Source organism: Perca fluviatilis, chromosome 8 (genome assembly GCF_010015445.1).
Source record: "Perca fluviatilis chromosome 8, GENO_Pfluv_1.0, whole genome shotgun sequence".
NCBI lineage: Eukaryota > Metazoa > Chordata > Actinopteri > Perciformes > Percidae > Perca > Perca fluviatilis.
In genome coordinates, this window is record NC_053119.1 from 19,949,636 (window position 1) to 19,956,532 (window position 6,897).

The 6,897-nt window shown below is 42.9% G+C and overlaps 1 protein-coding gene across 2 annotated transcripts in view; it reads right to left on the minus strand.

Annotated features, from left to right (window-relative positions):
* Window positions 1–5,180, minus strand: part of tspan18b (tetraspanin 18b) — a 68,905-nt gene extending 63,725 nt beyond the window's left edge. The window contains exon 1 of one of the 2 annotated variants that reach the window (XM_039809815.1): window positions 5,160–5,180. The gene's annotated coding sequence lies outside the window, so the exon portion shown is untranslated. Of the gene's footprint in view, window positions 1–4,518; window positions 4,814–5,159 lie in introns of those variants that run through there. The other variant, XM_039809814.1, reaches the window with a different exon arrangement.
* Window positions 5,181–6,897: the final 1,717 nt, after the last annotated feature.

Sequence of the window (6,897 nt, forward strand, 5' to 3'; positions counted from 1 at the left end):
TATATGTAAACCTCGCTGAAGATCTACACAGAGAGGGGTTTATGGGTAACCGTAGGTCACAGAGGTTTGCAGAGGGCTGCAGCTAACAATTATTTCATTATCTCTGGATCTGCTAATTATTTTCTCGATTAATCAATTACTTGTTTGGTCTACAAAAGGCTAGGAAATAGTGAAAACTGGTGACTGCCGTTACCTAAAGCCCAAGGTTACATCTTTCAATTGTGTGTTTGAAACAGAATTTTACATAGTAACATTGTACCCAAAAGTATTAAAGAGATCCTCCATAACTCTTCTTTTCTGCAGTGATTCACAAACAATGTACAATCCTTCATTTGTATTGATAAATGATTCATCTGAACATTGAGTCTTTATCGAAATCCTTAACAAGAACCAAGCAATTATACAAGAAATAAGAAGTCGCAACAGAGTTCTTGTCCATCTATAGTGAAAAGCTCCAGTGTTAGGCAGTGAGTGTGGGAAACAATCACACATCCATAAAAAGGAGCTCTTCCTCCCTGGTGCTACTTGATTAGCACCCAGCTTCCGCCTGCCCAGTGTGCCAACACTGAACCCAGAGTGAGTAAACCCAGTCCTATTGTGTGAACTTAGTAAAGAACTGGTTGTCAAACAAAAAACAAATACCTCCATTTTATACACATAAAGCATAACGCTTTGTGGTGCTGGGCCATATCTTTTGTTCCATGTTCTTTCAGGAAGCAATGTGCTTAAACATTCAGCATCATTCAGTGGATCAGAGATGTGCTAAAGCCAGGCAGGTAATCTCCCCACAAGTTAGCCCCGTGTCACATACCCATCAGTGCCAGACGCCCCAGCCAGCCTAAGCTCCTCTCTGAGCTTTGACTACATCTGGGGGATGAAAAGAGCACAAGGTGATGAAGAAACCCCCCGGCATAGGCACAGGAATTTACTGAGTGTGCTCGCTCTGTGTAATGACCAGCGGGTCCTGAGCAGCAGCCTTTAATGGACACCTGAGTGACACGGTCTATTAGTTTTGAAAACATTATGCAGAGGAAAGGATGGCTGGGGGGGGATTTCAAGATAGATGTGATTCAAACAGTCCGAGACGGGGCTGAGTGTACCCTCAACTAAGCGCCTACCAGGCCGTAAGCCCGTTAGAGAGCCCGCTATCTGCCGAGACCAGCTTGTCAAATACATACCTTTTACCTCATTACCTGCTCAGCACAGCCATTATTGAGGGAAATAGGGTGAACGCAAGATAAGCACAAAGAATTCTTGGGTTGAGGACAAACAGCCGGCCTGCTTCCTCCTGATAAAAAGGAAGCGTCAGCAGAGAGGGGCCTCTCAGCTTCCTGCTCTCGGTAAACTCGCTTAGGTCATTCACTACTTCCTGGTCCACCAGGAGACATGCAAGGGCCAAAGGAATGCATTAATGTGTGAATATTGCCGGATCATACAGCATTTTCTCTTATGTTCATGCAGAAAAGCTAAAAGGTTATTTACATAAAATGTGTCTGTGGATAAGTTATAAGAGACTTGTAAGAGAAAACATAATTAGCCCAAGTTGACCAAACACAAATAAGGTTTCAATTCAAATTTAGTGAAGTGAGCGGACGCATAAGTCACTTCATGTAAATCATGATTGATTAATTCACTGTTTTAATTTAACACAGTTAAACAGTTAGCACAGTTTGCTTTTATCAATACATCAACTTGTTCACATCAGCCATGAAAAAAAAAAAAAACTAAGACTTGTAGTTGTATTTTTTTAAGGGGGCGCATGTCAGCTATGGTGTAGGTTTTATAGCTTTACCATAACCCCTTAACAAACAACTGGAAATCCAGATTTAAGAAGGCACCAAAGCAAGTAGTTTTTATATGACATGACCTTTAGCTAAAATTGCTTTCAGCAGACGACATCAAACAAGTCTTTGGACACTCAGCGCTCACAAAACACAGTGCAGAAATATATAAAAACACACACCTTCATGGCTTTTAAACAGCTGATGAACAATATACCTTTCTGAGAGTAAATTATTTCTGCCAGCTGTAAAGCAAATTTCATTTTCTCATGTCTCCTGACAACAAAGATGTCGAACCCATTACTAGCTGAGGCCTCTGCATCACACACATTAAATGAAGGGTCCTCTAGCAATCGAAAAAAGCAATTTTCTCATTGAGCCAATAGATACTCCATTTAGTTCCAGGCTCTCTACGGACCGCTGCTGCCATAGTGGGGCTGATACAGGGGAAAGCGAGTGTAGAGTGATGACCCAGCCTCGTTTTTCGATGAGATGATACAGAGGGAGACAGATAGAGGATGTGAAATCAGGCCCAGTGATCAAATGACCGACCGAAAAGGCATGCAGCAACATTTGCAGGCACATCAGCCGATATTAAGAAAAAGAGAGAAAGAGTGAAGAAAGTGTGAGTGTGAAAGGAGCAGAGAGACAGAAATCAGAGGCACCCAACCATGTGGAACTGCAGACTGATTAATTTCAGGCTTTTAATGAGGGGTGCTCTGCCAGGCCAGGCAGCATCAAGTCAGTCACCCAGTATCTCTCAGCAGGAGCTGCCATACACTGAAATTCACACTTTTCTATTTCTGAAAACACACACACACACACACACACACACACACACACACACACACACACACACACACACACACACACACACACACACACACACACACACACACACACACACACACTCTCTCTCTTTATCTCACACTTCCTTTACTTTCCTATTCATTTGGTTTTGCTGTACATTTGTATCGCTGGCACTGCAATGTGATTAAGAGCAACACATTATCAGAGCCACTTTTAAAATGAGTGCACTGATCACCAGTGGCAAGTCTCACACCAGGTGTTTTGTGTCTGTAGGTGGAATAAAAGCCAGCTTAGCTTGGAGGAGATTTGAATACACTCAAACATGCTCCCTCCTAATTGCTACTCTCAGCATTGTTGCTACCAACCTTTATTTCCTGTATAAATTACACTGTAGGTTTACAAACCCTGATGTTTGCATTTGTACTTATCCCACAGACATCACTTGCAACAAAACTATTTCCCAACACTTGTGTGAATCAAGCAGAGGAGAGAAAGGCTTCTGGCGGAGTTTAGTCAGCCGTGTTGGCAGCTGCTCCAAAAGCATCAATACTACCGTTTCTTTTTCTTTGACAAGGCAAATGTTCACCCACAACATAGTGAACAAACACGCCTCTGTTTCCAGTTTGTCTGCTTCTTTCTCTACAAATTGTTAGCTCCAAGTCATTTGGGGTTTGGGAGAAGAAAAAAAAAATAAAGAGTTGGAACAAAAAGAGAAAAGGAGAAAGGAAAAATCTTTACATGATGCAGCAGTATCATAGCCCAGCTCATTAATCAGGACAGGAGCTGATTTGTCAGTCTGTCCAAGCTTGTGGGACCAACTTGGTGGGACATGATGATTATTTTCTTCTCTTTCCTGACACACTGTACCAGCCTCAGGGAGACAGAGAGCCAGAGTGAGTGGTTGTGACTTTAACTCGAGGCAAGAAAATCCAGCACAGGCACGATGCACCTGGTCACTAGTGTGTGTTAATGGGTCCCTTGGAGCCAATCGGATTATGACCTGATTTCCAGCTGTAATTGTATCTAGACAAATGTTTGAGTTTTGTCTGTGTGAGTAGAAACTTAACTTTTTACTCTGAATTCAGCTGTTGGTGTGAACCAATGATGAAATCACCTTGAATTCACTTAAAAGTCACATGCTCAGTACTACTGCAATAAAGCATGTTAACAGTTTCCTCGGAAGTATTGACTTTTGTCTTTCAGGGCTCTTGAATGTGTCATGTTCGCTTCAGTGGAGATGAGACAGAGAGAGAGAGGGATGAGGTGGTTTTGGATGATGTATCCCTCTGATTAATGCAAACTGACAGTGAACTCCTGCCCTACAGCAAATGTAGCGCCGTCAGAGACATCCATCTGGTGACCCCATACATCTCTACAGGCAGCCTCCTCCTTGGTTATGCCTGGAGCCCCGTGGGAAGGATGCCAGCTTGGAGACTGACACACATTACTCCGGATTCCCCCTGATGTCAGGTTTGTCATAGTAGGCTATAACCCACTATTATCTGTAGACTGCATATTTACCACATTTCACACACTGAGTCAGGGCACAGTTATATTCCCAAAAGGAAAAAAAAACACCGACCTGACCTGAAATTAACCTGAAGTCTAAATGTTGTTAACAGCTTAATAAACGACTTAAACAATTAAGGTGAGCTCTAAATTTCTCTTTCAAGATGTTTGTACATTTGGTTTTTGCAGCTTATCTGAGAAGAAAATGTAACTTGCAGCAACAAAGTCAGCAGAAATCAAAGACTGCGCACAACATCGCCCAAGACACGCTGTTGTAAATATTGAGCCCGTTCAACACGGCATTCACGAAAACAAGCGAAGGATTCCGAATGTGATCATTCAGCTTTCATTTCAACACACATTTAAGTTGGAGACTCGTAGCCTAATGTTAGTTGTAAAGCAGCGACACGTTTCTTACCTCAAAGCGCAGCTCAGTGCCGAAACCTCTGTCTGTGACTAGATGTTTCCCTGCGAAATGTTACTAAAAGGACGATTTGAGAAGCCTGGGACTGCTGGAGAAGTATTGAAATGAAACAAAAAAAAAATGCCGATCAGCTGGGATGTCCACGGAGGTGAATTGTGCCCAGCGTCCAACTAATACAATCCACCGCTCCCAGATCTGCGATCCCAATTTGGACAAGCACGCAGTGTTGAGGGGAGATTGGTATGCAAACAGTTTTGTGAAGTCACTGAAAGCGGAGCGGCTCAGCAGCCTGCTCTGCTCCGGAGGGCGGAGACTCTCCTCCGACACATGTACGCGCCTCCGGTTTACCTTCTCTATTGCCACTCAGTCTGGCGCTAATTTGGATTGGTAAACACACACTTGGTGCTGCAGAAATTATACATTTATTTAACCTTTATTTATACTCGAAGGGCATTGAGGTTTCCCTCATTTTCAATGACGACGAGTTTATAGCCATAGCTTAGAGTCATAGGCCTACACAAAAAAAAGTTGCAATGACAAATAAACATAAGCAAAACTAAAAACAGTTGCAATTTAAAGAGCGGAGATTAACCACCAAATTTTAAAAAACAGTAGCAGATGAGAGTACCTCTAACCTCAGAGTTTGTTGCAGAGCGTTCCATGTGCTAGGGGCATCAAAGAAAAAGATCTGAGCGTTTTACCAAGATCTTAGCGCTCGCAAGGAACCCTAAAGGCCATTTTATAGTCGTGCGTAAAATTAACGGCGTAGCCCCGCAGACCCCTCTGCGTCTACGCTGGACCCTACGCCATAGCCTGACCCGCACCTCTCGAAAAATTTAACTACACGTCGCAGCGACGTGCTTGGTAGCGTTGCATTTCCCCTGACTCATTTCCTGGTTCTCTTCTCCATAAACAACATGAAATCAAGGAGAGGGTTAACTTTTCCTGCTACAGATTCCCCACCTTGGTCAGAAAACATAGGGGAGACACTTTGTTTCTCTCACTATGACTCTAGAGTCGCTATTGCTCCATAATCGCCATCACTCTCTCACTTCTCCCTCGCTCTATCACCCATGCCGGCTCCACGCACACACCAGCGCACAAGTATAAACATCAGGCCACTTACGTAGGCTACGGCGAGAGCTCTGCATGGAGCCTCCGCACAACTGTAAAAAGGTCTTTTTACAGTCGCCAATGTGACGTCAAAATGACGTAGACAGCATTGCACGACAAAGCGGAAACAGGAAGCATAGACGAGTTCGAGGGCAAGCTTTCCGAGCAAGTGCGCCAATAGCAACTGCATTCTGACTGGTACTGGATGCCAGGACTCTCAGAGTGACTGCAAGTCTCTCTTGTAAACTTACTGGGTTAAGATGAGTTTTTTTTATGGTGAATGAAAGGCTTGATCCAATGAAGTAGGTCATCAAATCGTTGTGCAGACATTGCAGACAAGTGCTTCTCTTCATCTATCATCCTCATTTGTTTCATGAGGATATTGAACTCACCATATTTATGTCTGGCGTTATTCAAAGGATGAACATTCCACCTTCTTTTTCTTTGTTTCTTTGCAAGCAGGCTCAAAAGCAGCTGTTCCTCCTCATCCATTGACTCCAATATCATCTTAGATTAAATCACCATAGTCTAATACTGGTAACAATACTGCCTCTACAACTCATAAAAATAAATAACATAAATTAGTTTTTTCGTGAGTTAAGAACTAATTTAAGGTCAGAGAGAGTGTCCTGTAAAAAGTTAAAAGAAAGCTGCAAGTTGTCAGTAGCAGCTTTTTGGGTATCTGTAGTACAGTAAAGAATAGTATCATCTGTGTACATATGGGCAAGGCAACTAGCTAAAGAAGAGACTAGCTCATTAATATAGATAGTAAAGAGTACAGAACCCAAAACAGAGCCTTGTGGGACACCTTTTGAGAAATCCGAATTGCCAAGTGGTGATTTCACGCATTGACGCCTGTAAGATAAGTAATTATGAAATCACACACAAGCACCCGTATCCAAGCCGATAGATAGACAACTTTTTTTTAAATTAGATTGTGATCGACCGTGTCAGAAGCCTTTGAGAGGTCAACAAAGATGGCCGCACAGTGCTTCCTCATGTCCAAGGCCGAGACTATGATATTGGTAACTAGAGTGATAGCAGTGATGGTACTATGGTTGGGTCAGAAACCAGATTGGTGAGGACTAAGAATAGAGTGGCGTGACAGGAAACACTTTAATTGAGAGTTGACTAAGGTCTCAAGTACTTTAGCCAGGCATGGAAGTGTAGAGATCGGACGATAGTTATCCAGATTGTTCCTATCACCCCCCTTGTGCAGTGGAATAACACATGCAGATTTCCAGGTAAGATTAGTAGGTT